General features: G+C 54.8%; 18 non-coding genes across 18 annotated transcripts; all 18 read left to right on the top strand.

The window, feature by feature from the left end:
• The first annotated feature begins 722 nt into the window (after positions 1-722).
• Positions 723-841, top strand: LOC126159765 (5S ribosomal RNA). The gene has a single exon (XR_007534604.1). It is a non-coding gene; the product is annotated as a 5S ribosomal RNA (ribosomal RNA).
• An 839-nt stretch (positions 842-1680) lies between these two features.
• LOC126159602 (5S ribosomal RNA) lies at positions 1681-1799 on the top strand. Its single transcript, XR_007534455.1, has one exon. It is a non-coding gene; the product is annotated as a 5S ribosomal RNA (ribosomal RNA).
• Positions 1800-2638: 839 nt separating this feature from the next.
• Positions 2639-2757, top strand: LOC126159460 (5S ribosomal RNA). Its single transcript, XR_007534322.1, has one exon. It is a non-coding gene; the product is annotated as a 5S ribosomal RNA (ribosomal RNA).
• An 836-nt stretch (positions 2758-3593) lies between these two features.
• LOC126159600 (5S ribosomal RNA) lies at positions 3594-3712 on the top strand. The gene has a single exon (XR_007534453.1). It is a non-coding gene; the product is annotated as a 5S ribosomal RNA (ribosomal RNA).
• An 839-nt stretch (positions 3713-4551) lies between these two features.
• On the top strand, positions 4552-4670 carry LOC126159599 (5S ribosomal RNA). The gene has a single exon (XR_007534452.1). It is a non-coding gene; the product is annotated as a 5S ribosomal RNA (ribosomal RNA).
• Positions 4671-5509: 839 nt separating this feature from the next.
• LOC126159458 (5S ribosomal RNA) lies at positions 5510-5628 on the top strand. Its single transcript, XR_007534320.1, has one exon. It is a non-coding gene; the product is annotated as a 5S ribosomal RNA (ribosomal RNA).
• An 838-nt stretch (positions 5629-6466) lies between these two features.
• Positions 6467-6585, top strand: LOC126159598 (5S ribosomal RNA). The gene has a single exon (XR_007534451.1). It is a non-coding gene; the product is annotated as a 5S ribosomal RNA (ribosomal RNA).
• An 839-nt stretch (positions 6586-7424) lies between these two features.
• LOC126159555 (5S ribosomal RNA) lies at positions 7425-7543 on the top strand. The gene has a single exon (XR_007534411.1). It is a non-coding gene; the product is annotated as a 5S ribosomal RNA (ribosomal RNA).
• Positions 7544-8382: 839 nt separating this feature from the next.
• On the top strand, positions 8383-8501 carry LOC126159597 (5S ribosomal RNA). The gene has a single exon (XR_007534450.1). It is a non-coding gene; the product is annotated as a 5S ribosomal RNA (ribosomal RNA).
• Positions 8502-9340: 839 nt separating this feature from the next.
• LOC126159755 (5S ribosomal RNA) lies at positions 9341-9459 on the top strand. The gene has a single exon (XR_007534598.1). It is a non-coding gene; the product is annotated as a 5S ribosomal RNA (ribosomal RNA).
• Positions 9460-10298: 839 nt separating this feature from the next.
• LOC126159596 (5S ribosomal RNA) lies at positions 10299-10417 on the top strand. The gene has a single exon (XR_007534449.1). It is a non-coding gene; the product is annotated as a 5S ribosomal RNA (ribosomal RNA).
• Positions 10418-11256: 839 nt separating this feature from the next.
• Positions 11257-11375, top strand: LOC126159743 (5S ribosomal RNA). Its single transcript, XR_007534587.1, has one exon. It is a non-coding gene; the product is annotated as a 5S ribosomal RNA (ribosomal RNA).
• An 839-nt stretch (positions 11376-12214) lies between these two features.
• LOC126159731 (5S ribosomal RNA) lies at positions 12215-12333 on the top strand. Its single transcript, XR_007534576.1, has one exon. It is a non-coding gene; the product is annotated as a 5S ribosomal RNA (ribosomal RNA).
• Positions 12334-13172: 839 nt separating this feature from the next.
• On the top strand, positions 13173-13291 carry LOC126159595 (5S ribosomal RNA). The gene has a single exon (XR_007534448.1). It is a non-coding gene; the product is annotated as a 5S ribosomal RNA (ribosomal RNA).
• An 839-nt stretch (positions 13292-14130) lies between these two features.
• Positions 14131-14249, top strand: LOC126159662 (5S ribosomal RNA). The gene has a single exon (XR_007534511.1). It is a non-coding gene; the product is annotated as a 5S ribosomal RNA (ribosomal RNA).
• An 839-nt stretch (positions 14250-15088) lies between these two features.
• On the top strand, positions 15089-15207 carry LOC126159594 (5S ribosomal RNA). Its single transcript, XR_007534447.1, has one exon. It is a non-coding gene; the product is annotated as a 5S ribosomal RNA (ribosomal RNA).
• An 844-nt stretch (positions 15208-16051) lies between these two features.
• Positions 16052-16170, top strand: LOC126159463 (5S ribosomal RNA). The gene has a single exon (XR_007534325.1). It is a non-coding gene; the product is annotated as a 5S ribosomal RNA (ribosomal RNA).
• Positions 16171-17009: 839 nt separating this feature from the next.
• LOC126159592 (5S ribosomal RNA) lies at positions 17010-17128 on the top strand. The gene has a single exon (XR_007534446.1). It is a non-coding gene; the product is annotated as a 5S ribosomal RNA (ribosomal RNA).
• Positions 17129-17623: the final 495 nt, after the last annotated feature.

Here is a 17623-nt window from a genome sequence, read left to right as displayed (position 1 = left end):
AGTTAACTCAGTTTGAGGGAGAATGTGCTAACCAAGTTTGCCAAGAAGACTTTGAAAACGACAAAACAGTACGAATCGGCAGGTGATTTCTGAAATACGTCACCGCCTATTGTTGTGTAGGAGTGTAGAGTTCCAAATTTGATTTGTAACCACGAATTTATTCCTTAGTCGTCTCGTCTCGTCTCGTCTCGTCTCGTCCCGCAGACGTTTGTCGTGCTTGCGCTGTCATATGGACCACGACCCGAGCGGCAGCGAGCGGCAGTCGAGCAGAGTCGGGACAAGTCGGGACGGGGACAGGGACAGGGATAGGAATGGTGCGAATGCACTGCAAACTACGCAGACACCTGGTGTGAGGCGAGACGAAGCGAGGAAGCCCACATCGCTACCAGTGGCGCCCTCCAGCACGATAATGCCACACCCCGCACAGGCCCTCCGCTGAACACCAGGGACAAGATGCGTCCTCCGCTAGTGTCGAAGGCTGCACGCGCCCAGCAAATGACAGGGGGTGCAACGAGCAGCAGTGCGTCTCACACACGCGGCGGTGCGCCCGCCAATTCGGCCGTCGCTCTGCTGGGACGCCGGGCGCGCCTCCCCGCGCCGTCCTCGAGGAACTGGCGGTTGCGGAAGGAAGCGCTTTCGTCAAATGCGGCCGAAAACTAACATTTTGTGTGTTGGGAGAAAAGCCGAACGCGAATTCTGCCGTGCTCCTACATTAGATGAGCGCCAACGGCCATACCATGATGAATACACCGGTTCTCGTCCGATCACCGAAGTTAAGCATCATCGGGCCCGGCTAGTACTTGGATGGGTGACCGCCTGGGAAACCCGGGTGCTGTTGGCTCCCTTCCTTTTCTTCTTTTTTGTTATGTCGCCAGCCCAATTTTCAAACTACCTTTCTGTTGTGACAAAGATGCTTCCTTAAGCCTTTTAAACTACTGTAATGGTACGAAAATGCAGTAATTAACTCAGTTTGAGGGAGAATGTGCTAACCAAGTTTGCCAAAAAGACTTTGAAAACGACAAAACAGTACGAATCGGCAGGTGATTTCTGAAATACGTCACCGCCTATTGTTGTGTAGGAGTGTAGAGTTCCAAATTTGATTTGTAACCACGAATTTATTCCTTAGTCGTCTCGTCTCGTCTCGTCTCGTCTCGTCCCGCAGACGTTTGTCGTGCTTGCGCTGTCATATGGACCACGACCCGAGCGGCAGCGAGCGGCAGTCGAGCAAAGTCGGGACAAGTCGGGACGGGGACAGGGACAGGGATAGGAATGGTGCGAATGCACTGCAAACTACGCAGACACCTGGTGTGAGGCGAGGCGAAGCGAGGAAGCCCACATCGCTACCAGTGGCGCCCTCCAGCACGATACTGCCACACCCCGCACAGGCCCTCCGCTGAACACCAGGGACAAGATGCGTCCTCCGCTAGTGTCGAAGGCTGCACGCGCCCAGCGAATGACAGGGGGTGCAACGAGCAGCAGTGCGTCTCACACACGCGGCGGTGCGCCCGCCAATTCGGCCGTCGCTCTGCTGGGACACCGGGCGCGCCTCCCCGCGCCGTCCTCGAGGAACTGGCGGTTGCGGAAGGAAGCGCTTTCGTCAAATGCGGCCGAAAACTAACATTTTGTGTGTTGGGAGAAAAGCCGAACGCGAATTCTGCCGTGCTCCTACATTAGATGAGCGCCAACGGCCATACCATAATGAATACACCGGTTCTCGTCCGATCACCGAAGTTAAGCATCATCGGGCCCGGCTAGTACTTGGATGGGTGACCGCCTGGGAAACCCGGGTGCTGTTGGCTCCCTTCCTTTTCTTTTTTTTTGTTATGTCGCCAGCCCAATTTTCAAACTACCTTTCTGTTGTGACAAAGATGCTTCCTTAAGCCTTTTAAACTACTGTACTGGTACGAAAATGCAGTAGTTAACTCAGTTTGAGGGAGAATGTGCTAACCAAGTTTGCCAAGAAGACTTTGAAAACGACAAAACAGTACGAATCGGCAGGTGATTTCTGAAATACGTCACCGCCTATTGTTGTGTAGGAGTGTAGAGTTCCAAATTTGATTTGTAACCACGAATTTATTCCTTAGTCGTCTCGTCTCGTCTCGTCTCGTCTCGTCCCGCAGACGTTTGTCGTGCTTGCGCTGTCATATGGACCACGACCCGAGCGGCAGCGAGCGGCAGTCGAGCAGAGTCGGGACAAGTCGGGACGGGGACAGGGACAGGGATAGGAATGGTGCGAATGCACTGCAAACTACGCAGACACCTGGTGTGAGGCGAGGCGAAGCGAGGAAGCCCACATCGCTACCAGTGGCGCCCTCCAGCACGATAATGCCACACCCCGCACAGGCCCTCCGCTGAACACCAGGGACAAGATGCGTCCTCCGCTAGTGTCGAAGGCTGCACGCGCCCAGCAAATGACAGGGGGTGCAACGAGCAGCAGTGCGTCTCACACACGCGGCGGTGCGCCCGCCAATTCGGCCGTCGCTCTGCTGGGACGCCGGGCGCGCCTCCCCGCGCCGTCCTCGAGGAACTGGCGGTTGCGGAAGGAAGCGCTTTCGTCAAATGCGGCCGAAAACTAACATTTTGTGTGTTGGGAGAAAAGCCGAACGCGAATTCTGCCGTGCTCCTACATTAGATGAGCGCCAACGGCCATACCATGATGAATACACCGGTTCTCGTCCGATCACCGAAGTTAAGCATCAACGGGCCCGGCTAGTACTTGGATGGGTGACCGCCTGGGAAACCCGGGTGCTGTTGGCTCCCTTCCTGTTTTTTTTTTGTTATGTCACCAGCCCAATTTTCAAACTACCTTTCTGTTGTGAGAAAGATGCTTCCTTAAGCCTTTTAAACTACTGTAATGGTACGAAAATGCAGTAATTAACTCAGTTTGAGGGAGAATGTGCTAACCAAGTTTGCCAAGAAGACTTTGAAAACGACAAAACAGTACGAATCGGCAGGTGATTTCTGAAATACGTCACCGCCTATTGTTGTGTAGGAGTGTAGAGTTCCAAATTTGATTTGTAACCACGAATTTATTCCTTAGTCGTCTCGTCTCGTCTCGTCTCGTCTCGTCCCGCAGACGTTTGTCGTGCTTGCGCTGTCATATGGACCACGACCCGAGCGGCAGCGAGCGGCAGTCGAGCAAAGTCGGGACAAGTCGGGACGGGGACAGGGACAGGGATAGGAATGGTGCGAATGCACTGCAAACTACGCAGACACCTGGTGTGAGGCGAGGCGAGGCGAGGAAGCCCACATCGCTACCAGTGGGCCCTTCAGCACGACACTGCCGCACCCCGCACAGGCCCTCCGCTGAACACCAGGGACAAGATGCGTCCTCCGCTAGTGTCGAAGGCTGCACGCGCGCAGCGAATGACAGGGGGTGCAACGAGCAGCAGTGCGTCTCACACACGCGGCGGTGCGCCCGCCAATTCGGCCGTCGCTCTGCTGGGACACCGGGCGCGCCTCCCCGCGCCGTCCTCGAGGAACTGGCGGTTGCGGAAGGAAGCGCTTTCGTCAAATGCGGCCGAAAACTAACATTTTGTGTGTTGGGAGAAAAGCCGAACGCGAATTCTGCCGTGCTCCTACATTAGATGAGCGCCAACGGCCATACCATAATGAATACACCGGTTCTCGTCCGATCACCGAAGTTAAGCATCATCGGGCCCGGCTAGTACTTGGATGGGTGACCGCCTGGGAAACCCGGGTGCTGTTGGCTCCCTTCCTTTTCTTCTTTTTTGTTATGTCGCCAGCCCAATTTTCAAACTACCTTTCTGTTGTGACAAAGATGCTTCCTTAAGCCTTTTAAACTACTGTAATGGTACGAAAATGCAGTAATTAACTCAGTTTGAGGGAGAATGTGCTAACCAAGTTTGCCAAGAAGACTTTGAAAACGACAAAACAGTACGAATCGGCAGGTGATTTCTGAAATACGTCACCGCCTATTGTTGTGTAGGAGTGTAGAGTTCCAAATTTGATTTGTAACCACGAATTTATTCCTTAGTCGTCTCGTCTCGTCTCGTCTCGTCTCGTCCCGCAGACGTTTGTCGTGCTTGCGCTGTCATATGGACCACGACCCGAGCGGCAGCGAGCGGCAGTCGAGCAAAGTCGGGACAAGTCGGGACGGGGACAGGGACAGGGATAGGAATGGTGCGAATGCACTGCAAACTACGCAGACACCTGGTGTGAGGCGAGGCGAAGCGAGGAAGCCCACATCGCTACCAGTGGCGCCCTCCAGCACGATACTGCCACACCCCGCACAGGCCCTCCGCTGAACACCAGGGACAAGATGCGTCCTCCGCTAGTGTCGAAGGCTGCACGCGCCCAGCGAATGACAGGGGGTGCAACGAGCAGCAGTGCGTCTCACACACGCGGCGGTGCGCCCGCCAATTCGGCCGTCGCTCTGCTGGGACACCGGGCGCGCCTCCCCGCGCCGTCCTCGAGGAACTGGCGGTTGCGGAAGGAAGCGCTTTCGTCAAATGCGGCCGAAAACTAACATTTTGTGTGTTGGGAGAAAAGCCGAACGCGAATTCTGCCGTGCTCCTACATTAGATGAACGCCAACGGCCATACCATAATGAATACACCGGTTCTCGTCCGATCACCGAAGTTAAGCATCATCGGGCCCGGCTAGTACTTGGATGGGTGACCGCCTGGGAAACCCGGGTGCTGTTGGCTCCCTTCCTTTTCTTTTTTTTTGTTATGTCGCCAGCCCAATTTTCAAACTACCTTTCTGTTGTGACAAAGATGCTTCCTTAAGCCTTTTAAACTACTGTACTGGTACGAAAATGCAGTAGTTAACTCAGTTTGAGGGAGAATGTGCTAACCAAGTTTGCCAAGAAGACTTTGAAAACGACAAAACAGTACGAATCGGCAGGTGATTTCTGAAATACGTCACCGCCTATTGTTGTGTAGGAGTGTAGAGTTCCAAATTTGATTTGTAACCACGAATTTATTCCTTAGTCGTCTCGTCTCGTCTCGTCTCGTCTCGTCCCGCAGACGTTTGTCGTGCTTGCGCTGTCATATGGACCACGACCCGAGCGGCAGCGAGCGGCAGTCGAGCAGAGTCGGGACAAGTCGGGACGGGGACAGGGACAGGGATAGGAATGGTGCGAATGCACTGCAAACTACGCAGACACCTGGTGTGAGGCGAGGCGAAGCGAGGAAGCCCACATCGCTACCAGTGGCGCCCTCCAGCACGATAATGCCACACCCCGCACAGGCCCTCCGCTGAACACCAGGGACAAGATGCGTCCTCCGCTAGTGTCGAAGGCTGCACGCGCCCAGCAAATGACAGGGGGTGCAACGAGCAGCAGTGCGTCTCACACACGCGGCGGTGCGCCCGCCAATTCGGCCGTCGCTCTGCTGGGACGCCGGGCGCGCCTCCCCGCGCCGTCCTCGAGGAACTGGCGGTTGCGGAAGGAAGCGCTTTCGTCAAATGCGGCCGAAAACTAACATTTTGTGTGTTGGGAGAAAAGCCGAACGCGAATTCTGCCGTGCTCCTACATTAGATGAGCGCCAACGGCCATACCATGATGAATACACCGGTTCTCGTCCGATCACCGAAGTTAAGCATCAACGGGCCCGGCTAGTACTTGGATGGGTGACCGCCTGGGAAACCCGGGTGCTGTTGGCTCCCTTCCTGTTTTTTTTTTTTGTTATGTCACCAGCCCAATTTTCAAACTACCTTTCTGTTGTGAGAAAGATGCTTCCTTAAGCCTTTTAAACTACTGTAATGGTACGAAAATGCAGTAATTAACTCAGTTTGAGGGAGAATGTGCTAACCAAGTTTGCCAAGAAGACTTTGAAAACGACAAAACAGTACGAATCGGCAGGTGATTTCTGAAATACGTCACCGCCTATTGTTGTGTAGGAGTGTAGAGTTCCAAATTTGATTTGTAACCACGAATTTATTCCTTAGTCGTCTCGTCTCGTCTCGTCTCGTCTCGTCCCGCAGACGTTTGTCGTGCTTGCGCTGTCATATGGACCACGACCCGAGCGGCAGCGAGCGGCAGTCGAGCAAAGTCGGGACAAGTCGGGACGGGGACAGGGACAGGGATAGGAATGGTGCGAATGCACTGCAAACTACGCAGACACCTGGTGTGAGGCGAGGCGAGGCGAGGAAGCCCACATCGCTACCAGTGGGCCCTTCAGCACGACACTGCCGCACCCCGCACAGGCCCTCCGCTGAACACCAGGGACAAGATGCGTCCTCCGCTAGTGTCGAAGGCTGCACGCGCGCAGCGAATGACAGGGGGTGCAACGAGCAGCAGTGCGTCTCACACACGCGGCGGTGCGCCCGCCAATTCGGCCGTCGCTCTGCTGGGACACCGGGCGCGCCTCCCCGCGCCGTCCTCGAGGAACTGGCGGTTGCGGAAGGAAGCGCTTTCGTCAAATGCGGCCGAAAACTAACATTTTGTGTGTTGGGAGAAAAGCCGAACGCGAATTCTGCCGTGCTCCTACATTAGATGAGCGCCAACGGCCATACCATAATGAATACACCGGTTCTCGTCCGATCACCGAAGTTAAGCATCATCGGGCCCGGCTAGTACTTGGATGGGTGACCGCCTGGGAAACCCGGGTGCTGTTGGCTCCCTTCCTTTTCTTTTTTTTTGTTATGTCGCCAGCCCAATTTTCAAACTACCTTTCTGTTGTGACAAAGATGCTTCCTTAAGCCTTTTAAACTACTGTACTGGTACGAAAATGCAGTAGTTAACTCAGTTTGAGGGAGAATGTGCTAACCAAGTTTGCCAAGAAGACTTTGAAAACGACAAAACAGTACGAATCGGCAGGTGATTTCTGAAATACGTCACCGCCTATTGTTGTGTAGGAGTGTAGAGTTCCAAATTTGATTTGTAACCACGAATTTATTCCTTAGTCGTCTCGTCTCGTCTCGTCTCGTCTCGTCCCGCAGACGTTTGTCGTGCTTGCGCTGTCATATGGACCACGACCCGAGCGGCAGCGAGCGGCAGTCGAGCAGAGTCGGGACAAGTCGGGACGGGGACAGGGACAGGGATAGGAATGGTGCGAATGCACTGCAAACTACGCAGACACCTGGTGTGAGGCGAGGCGAAGCGAGGAAGCCCACATCGCTACCAGTGGCGCCCTCCAGCACGATAATGCCACACCCCGCACAGGCCCTCCGCTGAACACCAGGGACAAGATGCGTCCTCCGCTAGTGTCGAAGGCTGCACGCGCCCAGCAAATGACAGGGGGTGCAACGAGCAGCAGTGCGTCTCACACACGCGGCGGTGCGCCCGCCAATTCGGCCGTCGCTCTGCTGGGACGCCGGGCGCGCCTCCCCGCGCCGTCCTCGAGGAACTGGCGGTTGCGGAAGGAAGCGCTTTCGTCAAATGCGGCCGAAAACTAACATTTTGTGTGTTGGGAGAAAAGCCGAACGCGAATTCTGCCGTGCTCCTACATTAGATGAGCGCCAACGGCCATACCATGATGAATACACCGGTTCTCGTCGGATCACCGAAGTTAAGCATCATCGGGCCCGGCTAGTACTTGGATGGGTGACCGCCTGGGAAACCCGGGTGCTGTTGGCTCCCTTCCTTTTCTTCTTTTTTGTTATGTCGCCAGCCCAATTTTCAAACTACCTTTCTGTTGTGACAAAGATGCTTCCTTAAGCCTTTTAAACTACTGTAATGGTACGAAAATGCAGTAATTAACTCAGTTTGAGGGAGAATGTGCTAACCAAGTTTGCCAAAAAGACTTTGAAAACGACAAAACAGTACGAATCGGCAGGTGATTTCTGAAATACGTCACCGCCTATTGTTGTGTAGGAGTGTAGAGTTCCAAATTTGATTTGTAACCACGAATTTATTCCTTAGTCGTCTCGTCTCGTCTCGTCTCGTCTCGTCCCGCAGACGTTTGTCGTGCTTGCGCTGTCATATGGACCACGACCCGAGCGGCAGCGAGCGGCAGTCGAGCAAAGTCGGGACAAGTCGGGACGGGGACAGGGACAGGGATAGGAATGGTGCGAATGCACTGCAAACTACGCAGACACCTGGTGTGAGGCGAGGCGAAGCGAGGAAGCCCACATCGCTACCAGTGGCGCCCTCCAGCACGATACTGCCACACCCCGCACAGGCCCTCCGCTGAACACCAGGGACAAGATGCGTCCTCCGCTAGTGTCGAAGGCTGCACGCGCCCAGCGAATGACAGGGGGTGCAACGAGCAGCAGTGCGTCTCACACACGCGGCGGTGCGCCCGCCAATTCGGCCGTCGCTCTGCTGGGACACCGGGCGCGCCTCCCCGCGCCGTCCTCGAGGAACTGGCGGTTGCGGAAGGAAGCGCTTTCGTCAAATGCGGCCGAAAACTAACATTTTGTGTGTTGGGAGAAAAGCCGAACGCGAATTCTGCCGTGCTCCTACATTAGATGAGCGCCAACGGCCATACCATAATGAATACACCGGTTCTCGTCCGATCACCGAAGTTAAGCATCATCGGGCCCGGCTAGTACTTGGATGGGTGACCGCCTGGGAAACCCGGGTGCTGTTGGCTCCCTTCCTTTTCTTTTTTTTTGTTATGTCGCCAGCCCAATTTTCAAACTACCTTTCTGTTGTGACAAAGATGCTTCCTTAAGCCTTTTAAACTACTGTACTGGTACGAAAATGCAGTAGTTAACTCAGTTTGAGGGAGAATGTGCTAACCAAGTTTGCCAAGAAGACTTTGAAAACGACAAAACAGTACGAATCGGCAGGTGATTTCTGAAATACGTCACCGCCTATTGTTGTGTAGGAGTGTAGAGTTCCAAATTTGATTTGTAACCACGAATTTATTCCTTAGTCGTCTCGTCTCGTCTCGTCTCGTCTCGTCCCGCAGACGTTTGTCGTGCTTGCGCTGTCATATGGACCACGACCCGAGCGGCAGCGAGCGGCAGTCGAGCAGAGTCGGGACAAGTCGGGACGGGGACGGGGACAGGGATAGGAATGGTGCGAATGCACTGCAAACTACGCAGACACCTGGTGTGAGGCGAGGCGAAGCGAGGAAGCCCACATCGCTACCAGTGGCGCCCTCCAGCACGATAATGCCACACCCCGCACAGGCCCTCCGCTGAACACCAGGGACAAGATGCGTCCTCCGCTAGTGTCGAAGGCTGCACGCGCCCAGCAAATGACAGGGGGTGCAACGAGCAGCAGTGCGTCTCACACACGCGGCGGTGCGCCCGCCAATTCGGCCGTCGCTCTGCTGGGACGCCGGGCGCGCCTCCCCGCGCCGTCCTCGAGGAACTGGCGGTTGCGGAAGGAAGCGCTTTCGTCAAATGCGGCCGAAAACTAACATTTTGTGTGTTGGGAGAAAAGCCGAACGCGAATTCTGCCGTGCTCCTACATTAGATGAGCGCCAACGGCCATACCATGATGAATACACCGGTTCTCGTCCGATCACCGAAGTTAAGCATCATCGGGCCCGGCTAGTACTTGGATGGGTGACCGCCTGGGAAACCCGGGTGCTGTTGGCTCCCTTCCTTTTCTTTTTTTTTGTTATGTCGCCAGCCCAATTTTCAAACTACCTTTCTGTTGTGACAAAGATGCTTCCTTAAGCCTTTTAAACTACTGTACTGGTACGAAAATGCAGTAGTTAACTCAGTTTGAGGGAGAATGTGCTAACCAAGTTTGCCAAGAAGACTTTGAAAACGACAATACAGTACGAATCGGCAGGTGATTTCTGAAATACGTCACCGCCTATTGTTGTGTAGGAGTGTAGAGTTCCAAATTTGATTTGTAACCACGAATTTATTCCTTAGTCGTCTCGTCTCGTCTCGTCTCGTCTCGTCCCGCAGACGTTTGTCGTGCTTGCGCTGTCATATGGACCACGACCCGAGCGGCAGCGAGCGGCAGTCGAGCAGAGTCGGGACAAGTCGGGACGGGGACAGGGACAGGGATAGGAATGGTGCGAATGCACTGCAAACTACGCAGACACCTGGTGTGAGGCGAGGCGAAGCGAGGAAGCCCACATCGCTACCAGTGGCGCCCTCCAGCACGATACTGCCACACCCCGCACAGGCCCTCCGCTGAACACCAGGGACAAGATGCGTCCTCCGCTAGTGTCGAAGGCTGCACGCGCCCAGCGAATGACAGGGGGTGCAACGAGCAGCAGTGCGTCTCACACACGCGGCGGTGCGCCCGCCAATTCGGCCGTCGCTCTGCTGGGACACCGGGCGCGCCTCCCCGCGCCGTCCTCGAGGAACTGGCGGTTGCGGAAGGAAGCGCTTTCGTCAAATGCGGCCGAAAACTAACATTTTGTGTGTTGGGAGAAAAGCCGAACGCGAATTCTGCCGTGCTCCTACATTAGATGAGCGCCAACGGCCATACCATAATGAATACACCGGTTCTCGTCCGATCACCGAAGTTAAGCATCATCGGGCCCGGCTAGTACTTGGATGGGTGACCGCCTGGGAAACCCGGGTGCTGTTGGCTCCCTTCCTTTTCTTTTTTTTTGTTATGTCGCCAGCCCAATTTTCAAACTACCTTTCTGTTGTGACAAAGATGCTTCCTTAAGCCTTTTAAACTACTGTACTGGTACGAAAATGCAGTAGTTAACTCAGTTTGAGGGAGAATGTGCTAACCAAGTTTGCCAAGAAGACTTTGAAAACGACAAAACAGTACGAATCGGCAGGTGATTTCTGAAATACGTCACCGCCTATTGTTGTGTAGGAGTGTAGAGTTCCAAATTTGATTTGTAACCACGAATTTATTCCTTAGTCGTCTCGTCTCGTCTCGTCTCGTCTCGTCCCGCAGACGTTTGTCGTGCTTGCGCTGTCATATGGACCACGACCCGAGCGGCAGCGAGCGGCAGTCGAGCAGAGTCGGGACAAGTCGGGACGGGGACGGGGACAGGGATAGGAATGGTGCGAATGCACTGCAAACTACGCAGACACCTGGTGTGAGGCGAGGCGAAGCGAGGAAGCCCACATCGCTACCAGTGGCGCCCTCCAGCACGATAATGCCACACCCCGCACAGGCCCTCCGCTGAACACCAGGGACAAGATGCGTCCTCCGCTAGTGTCGAAGGCTGCACGCGCCCAGCAAATGACAGGGGGTGCAACGAGCAGCAGTGCGTCTCACACACGCGGCGGTGCGCCCGCCAATTCGGCCGTCGCTCTGCTGGGACGCCGGGCGCGCCTCCCCGCGCCGTCCTCGAGGAACTGGCGGTTGCGGAAGGAAGCGCTTTCGTCAAATGCGGCCGAAAACTAACATTTTGTGTGTTGGGAGAAAAGCCGAACGCGAATTCTGCCGTGCTCCTACATTAGATGAGCGCCAACGGCCATACCATGATGAATACACCGGTTCTCGTCCGATCACCGAAGTTAAGCATCATCGGGCCCGGCTAGTACTTGGATGGGTGACCGCCTGGGAAACCCGGGTGCTGTTGGCTCCCTTCCTTTTCTTTTTTTTTGTTATGTCGCCAGCCCAATTTTCAAACTACCTTTCTGTTGTGACAAAGATGCTTCCTTAAGCCTTTTAAACTACTGTACTGGTACGAAAATGCAGTAGTTAACTCAGTTTGAGGGAGAATGTGCTAACCAAGTTTGCCAAGAAGACTTTGAAAACGACAATACAGTACGAATCGGCAGGTGATTTCTGAAATACGTCACCGCCTATTGTTGTGTAGGAGTGTAGAGTTCCAAATTTGATTTGTAACCACGAATTTATTCCTTAGTCGTCTCGTCTCGTCTCGTCTCGTCTCGTCCCGCAGACGTTTGTCGTGCTTGCGCTGTCATATGGACCACGACCCGAGCGGCAGCGAGCGGCAGTCGAGCAGAGTCGGGACAAGTCGGGACGGGGACAGGGACAGGGATAGGAATGGTGCGAATGCACTGCAAACTACGCAGACACCTGGTGTGAGGCGAGGCGAAGCGAGGAAGCCCACATCGCTACCAGTGGCGCCCTCCAGCACGATAATGCCACACCCCGCACAGGCCCTCCGCTGAACACCAGGGACAAGATGCGTCCTCCGCTAGTGTCGAAGGCTGCACGCGCCCAGCAAATGACAGGGGGTGCAACGAGCAGCAGTGCGTCTCACACACGCGGCGGTGCGCCCGCCAATTCGGCCGTCGCTCTGCTGGGACGCCGGGCGCGCCTCCCCGCGCCGTCCTCGAGGAACTGGCGGTTGCGGAAGGAAGCGCTTTCGTCAAATGCGGCCGAAAACTAACATTTTGTGTGTTGGGAGAAAAGCCGAACGCGAATTCTGCCGTGCTCCTACATTAGATGAGCGCCAACGGCCATACCATGATGAATACACCGGTTCTCGTCCGATCACCGAAGTTAAGCATCATCGGGCCCGGCTAGTACTTGGATGGGTGACCGCCTGGGAAACCCGGGTGCTGTTGGCTCCCTTCCTTTTCTTTTTTTTTGTTATGTCGCCAGCCCAATTTTCAAACTACCTTTCTGTTGTGACAAAGATGCTTCCTTAAGCCTTTTAAACTACTGTACTGGTACGAAAATGCAGTAGTTAACTCAGTTTGAGGGAGAATGTGCTAACCAAGTTTGCCAAGAAGACTTTGAAAACGACAAAACAGTACGAATCGGCAGGTGATTTCTGAAATACGTCACCGCCTATTGTTGTGTAGGAGTGTAGAGTTCCAAATTTGATTTGTAACCACGAATTTATTCCTTAGTCGTCTCGTCTCGTCTCGTCTCGTCTCGTCCCGCAGACGTTTGTCGTGCTTGCGCTGTCATATGGACCACGACCCGAGCGGCAGCGAGCGGCAGTCGAGCAAAGTCGGGACAAGTCGGGACGGGGACAGGGACAGGGATAGGAATGGTGCGAATGCACTGCAAACTACGCAGACACCTGGTGTGAGGCGAGGCGAAGCGAGGAAGCCCACATCGCTACCAGTGGCGCCCTCCAGCACGATACTGCCACACCCCGCACAGGCCCTCCGCTGAACACCAGGGACAAGATGCGTCCTCCGCTAGTGTCGAAGGCTGCACGCGCCCAGCGAATGACAGGGGGTGCAACGAGCAGCAGTGCGTCTCACACACGCGGCGGTGCGCCCGCCAATTCGGCCGTCGCTCTGCTGGGACACCGGGCGCGCCTCCCCGCGCCGTCCTCGAGGAACTGGCGGTTGCGGAAGGAAGCGCTTTCGTCAAATGCGGCCGAAAACTAACATTTTGTGTGTTGGGAGAAAAGCCGAACGCGAATTCTGCCGTGCTCCTACATTAGATGAGCGCCAACGGCCATACCATAATGAATACACCGGTTCTCGTCCGATCACCGAAGTTAAGCATCATCGGGCCCGGCTAGTACTTGGATGGGTGACCGCCTGGGAAACCCGGGTGCTGTTGGCTCCCTTCCTTTTCTTTTTTTTTGTTATGTCGCCAGCCCAATTTTCAAACTACCTTTCTGTTGTGACAAAGATGCTTCCTTAAGCCTTTTAAACTACTGTACTGGTACGAAAATGCAGTAGTTAACTCAGTTTGAGGGAGAATGTGCTAACCAAGTTTGCCAAGAAGACTTTGAAAACGACAAAACAGTACGAATCGGCAGGTGATTTCTGAAATACGTCACCGCCTATTGTTGTGTAGGAGTGTAGAGTTCCAAATTTGATTTGTAACCACGAATTTATTCCTTAGTCGTCTCGTCTCGTCTCGTCTCGTCTCGTCCCGCAGACGTTTGTCGTGCTTGCGCTGTCATATGGACCACGACCCGAGCGGCAGCGAGCGGCAGTCGAGCAGAGTCGGGACAAGTCGGGACGGGGACAGGGACAGGGATAGGAATGGTGCGAATGCACTGCAAACTACGCAGACACCTGGTGTGAGGCGAGGCGAAGCGAGGAAGCCCACATCGCTACCAGTGGCGCCCTCCAGCACGATAATGCCACACCCCGCACAGGCCCTCCGCTGAACACCAGGGACAAGATGCGTCCTCCGCTAGTGTCGAAGGCTGCACGCGCCCAGCAAATGACAGGGGGTGCAACGAGCAGCAGTGCGTCTCACACACGCGGCGGTGCGCCCGCCAATTCGGCCGTCGCTCTGCTGGGACGCCGGGCGCGCCTCCCCGCGCCGTCCTCGAGGAACTGGCGGTTGCGGAAGGAAGCGCTTTCGTCAAATGCGGCCGAAAACTAACATTTTGTGTGTTGGGAGAAAAGCCGAACGCGAATTCTGCCGTGCTCCTACATTAGATGAGCGCCAACGGCCATACCATGATGAATACACCGGTTCTCGTCCGATCACCGACGTTAAGCATCATGGGGCCCGGCTAGTACTTGGATGGGTGACCGCCTGGGAAACCCGGGTGCTGTTGGCTCCCTTCCTTTTCTTTTTTTTTGTTATGTCGCCAGCCCAATTTTCAAACTACCTTTCTGTTGTGACAAAGATGCTTCCTTAAGCCTTTTAAACTACTGTACTGGTACGAAAATGCAGTAGTTAACTCAGTTTGAGGGAGAATGTGCTAACCAAGTTTGCCAAGAAGACTTTGAAAACGACAAAACAGTACGAATCGGCAGGTGATTTCTGAAATACGTCACCGCCTATTGTTGTGTAGGAGTGTAGAGTTCCAAATTTGATTTGTAACCACGAATTTATTCCTTAGTCGTCTCGTCTCGTCTCGTCTCGTCTCGTCCCGCAGACGTTTGTCGTGCTTGCGCTGTCATATGGACCACGACCCGAGCGGCAGCGAGCGGCAGTCGAGCAGAGTCGGGACAAGTCGGGACGGGGACAGGGACAGGGATAGGAATGGTGCGAATGCACTGCAAACTACGCAGACACCTGGTGTGAGGCGAGGCGAAGCGAGGAAGCCCACATCGCTACCAGTGGCGCCCTCCAGCACGATAATGCCACACCCCGCACAGGCCCTCCGCTGAACACCAGGGACAAGATGCGTCCTCCGCTAGTGTCGAAGGCTGCACGCGCCCAGCGAATGACAGGGGGTGCAACGAGCAGCAGTGCGTCTCACACACGCGGCGGTGCGCCCGCCAATTCGGCCGTCGCTCTGCTGGGACACCGGGCGCGCCTCCCCGCGCCGTCCTCGAGGAACTGGCGGTTGCGGAAGGAAGCGCTTTCGTCAAATGCGGCCGAAAACTAACATTTTGTGTGTTGGGAGAAAAGCCGAACGCGAATTCTGCCGTGCTCCTACATTAGATGAGCGCCAACGGCCATACCATAATGAATACACCGGTTCTCGTCCGATCACCGAAGTTAAGCATCATCGGGCCCGGCTAGTACTTGGATGGGTGACCGCCTGGGAAACCCGGGTGCTGTTGGCTCCCTTCCTTTTCTTTTTTTTTGTTATGTCGCCAGCCCAATTTTCAAACTACCTTTCTGTTGTGACAAAGATGCTTCCTTAAGCCTTTTAAACTACTGTACTGGTACGAAAATGCAGTAGTTAACTCAGTTTGAGGGAGAATGTGCTAACCAAGTTTGCCAAGAAGACTTTGAAAACGACAAAACAGTACGAATCGGCAGGTGATTTCTGAAATACGTCACCGCCTATTGTTGTGTAGGAGTGTAGAGTTCCAAATTTGATTTGTAACCACGAATTTATTCCTTAGTCGTCTCGTCTCGTCTCGTCTCGTCTCGTCTCGTCCCGCAGACGTTTGTCGTGCTTGCGCTGTCATATGGACCACGACCCGAGCGGCAGCGAGCGGCAGTCGAGCAGAGTCGGGACAAGTCGGGACGGGGACAGGGACAGGGATAGGAATGGTGCGAATGCACTGCAAACTACGCAGACACCTGGTGTGAGGCGAGGCGAAGCGAGGAAGCCCACATCGCTACCAGTGGCGCCCTCCAGCACGATAATGCCACACCCCGCACAGGCCCTCCGCTGAACACCAGGGACAAGATGCGTCCTCCGCTAGTGTCGAAGGCTGCACGCGCCCAGCAAATGACAGGGGGTGCAACGAGCAGCAGTGCGTCTCACACACGCGGCGGTGCGCCCGCCAATTCGGCCGTCGCTCTGCTGGGACGCCGGGCGCGCCTCCCCGCGCCGTCCTCGAGGAACTGGCGGTTGCGGAAGGAAGCGCTTTCGTCAAATGCGGCCGAAAACTAACATTTTGTGTGTTGGGAGAAAAGCCGAACGCGAATTCTGCCGTGCTCCTACATTAGATGAGCGCCAACGGCCATACCCTGATGAATACACCGGTTCTCGTCCGATCACCGAAGTTAAGCATCATCGGGCCCGGCTAGTACTTGGATGGGTGACCGCCTGGGAAACCCGGGTGCTGTTGGCTCCCTTCCTTTTCTTTTTTTTTGTTATGTCGCCAGCCCAATTTTCAAACTACCTTTCTGTTGTGACAAAGATGCTTCCTTAAGCCTTTTAAACTACTGTACTGGTACGAAAATGCAGTAGTTAACTCAGTTTGAGGGAGAATGTGCTAACCAAGTTTGCCAAGAAGACTTTGAAAACGACAAAACAGTACGAATCGGCAGGTGATTTCTGAAATACGTCACCGCCTATTGTTGTGTAGGAGTGTAGAGTTCCAAATTTGATTTGTAACCACGAATTTATTCCTTAGTCGTCTCGTCTCGTCTCGTCTCGTCTCGTCCCGCAGACGTTTGTCGTGCTTGCGCTGTCATATGGACCACGACCCGAGCGGCAGCGAGCGGCAGTCGAGCAGAGTCGGGACAAGTCGGGACGGGGACAGGGACAGGGATAGGAATGGTGCGAATGCACTGCAAACTACGCAGACACCTGGTGTGAGGCGAGGCGAAGCGAGGAAGCCCACATCGCTACCAGTGGCGCCCTCCAGCACGATACTGCCACACCCCGCACAGGCCCTCCGCTGAACACCAGGGACAAGATGCGTCCTCCGCTAGTGTCGAAGGCTGCACGCGCCCAGCGAATGACAGGGGGTGCAACGAGCAGCAGTGCGTCTCACACACGCGGCGGTGCGCCCGCCAATTCGGCCGTCGCTCTGCTGGGACACCGGGCGCGCCGCCCCGCGCCGTCCTCGAGGAACTGGCGGTTGCGGAAGGAAGCGCTTTCGTCAAATGCGGCCGAAAACTAACATTTTGTGTGTTGGGAGAAAAGCCGAACGCGAATTCTGCCGTGCTCCTACATTAGATGAGCGCCAACGGCCATACCATAATGAATACACCGGTTCTCGTCCGATCACCGAAGTTAAGCATCATCGGGCCCGGCTAGTACTTGGATGGGTGACCGCCTGGGAAACCCGGGTGCTGTTGGCTCCCTTCCTTTTCTTTTTTTTTGTTATGTCGCCAGCCCAATTTTCAAACTACCTTTCTGTTGTGACAAAGATGCTTCCTTAAGCCTTTTAAACTACTGTACTGGTACGAAAATGCAGTAGTTAACTCAGTTTGAGGGAGAATGTGCTAACCAAGTTTGCCAAGAAGACTTTGAAAACGACAAAACAGTACGAATCGGCAGGTGATTTCTGAAATACGTCACCGCCTATTGTTGTGTAGGAGTGTAGAGTTCCAAATTTGATTTGTAACCACGAATTTATTCCTTAGTCGTCTCGTCTCGTCTCGTCTCGTCTCGTCCCGCAGACGTTTGTCGTGCTTGCGCTGTCATATGGACCACGACCCGAGCGGCAGCGAGCGGCAGTCGAGCAGAGTCGGGACAAGTCGGGACGGGGACAGGGACAGGGATAGGAATGGTGCGAATGAACTGCAAACTACGCAGACACCTGGTGTGAGGCGAGGCGAAGCGAGGAAGCCCAC

This window comes from Schistocerca cancellata, unplaced genomic scaffold, assembly GCF_023864275.1.
Source record: "Schistocerca cancellata isolate TAMUIC-IGC-003103 unplaced genomic scaffold, iqSchCanc2.1 HiC_scaffold_1144, whole genome shotgun sequence".
Lineage (NCBI taxonomy): Eukaryota > Metazoa > Arthropoda > Insecta > Orthoptera > Acrididae > Schistocerca > Schistocerca cancellata.
This window is presented reverse-complemented; position numbering and strand designations above follow the sequence as displayed.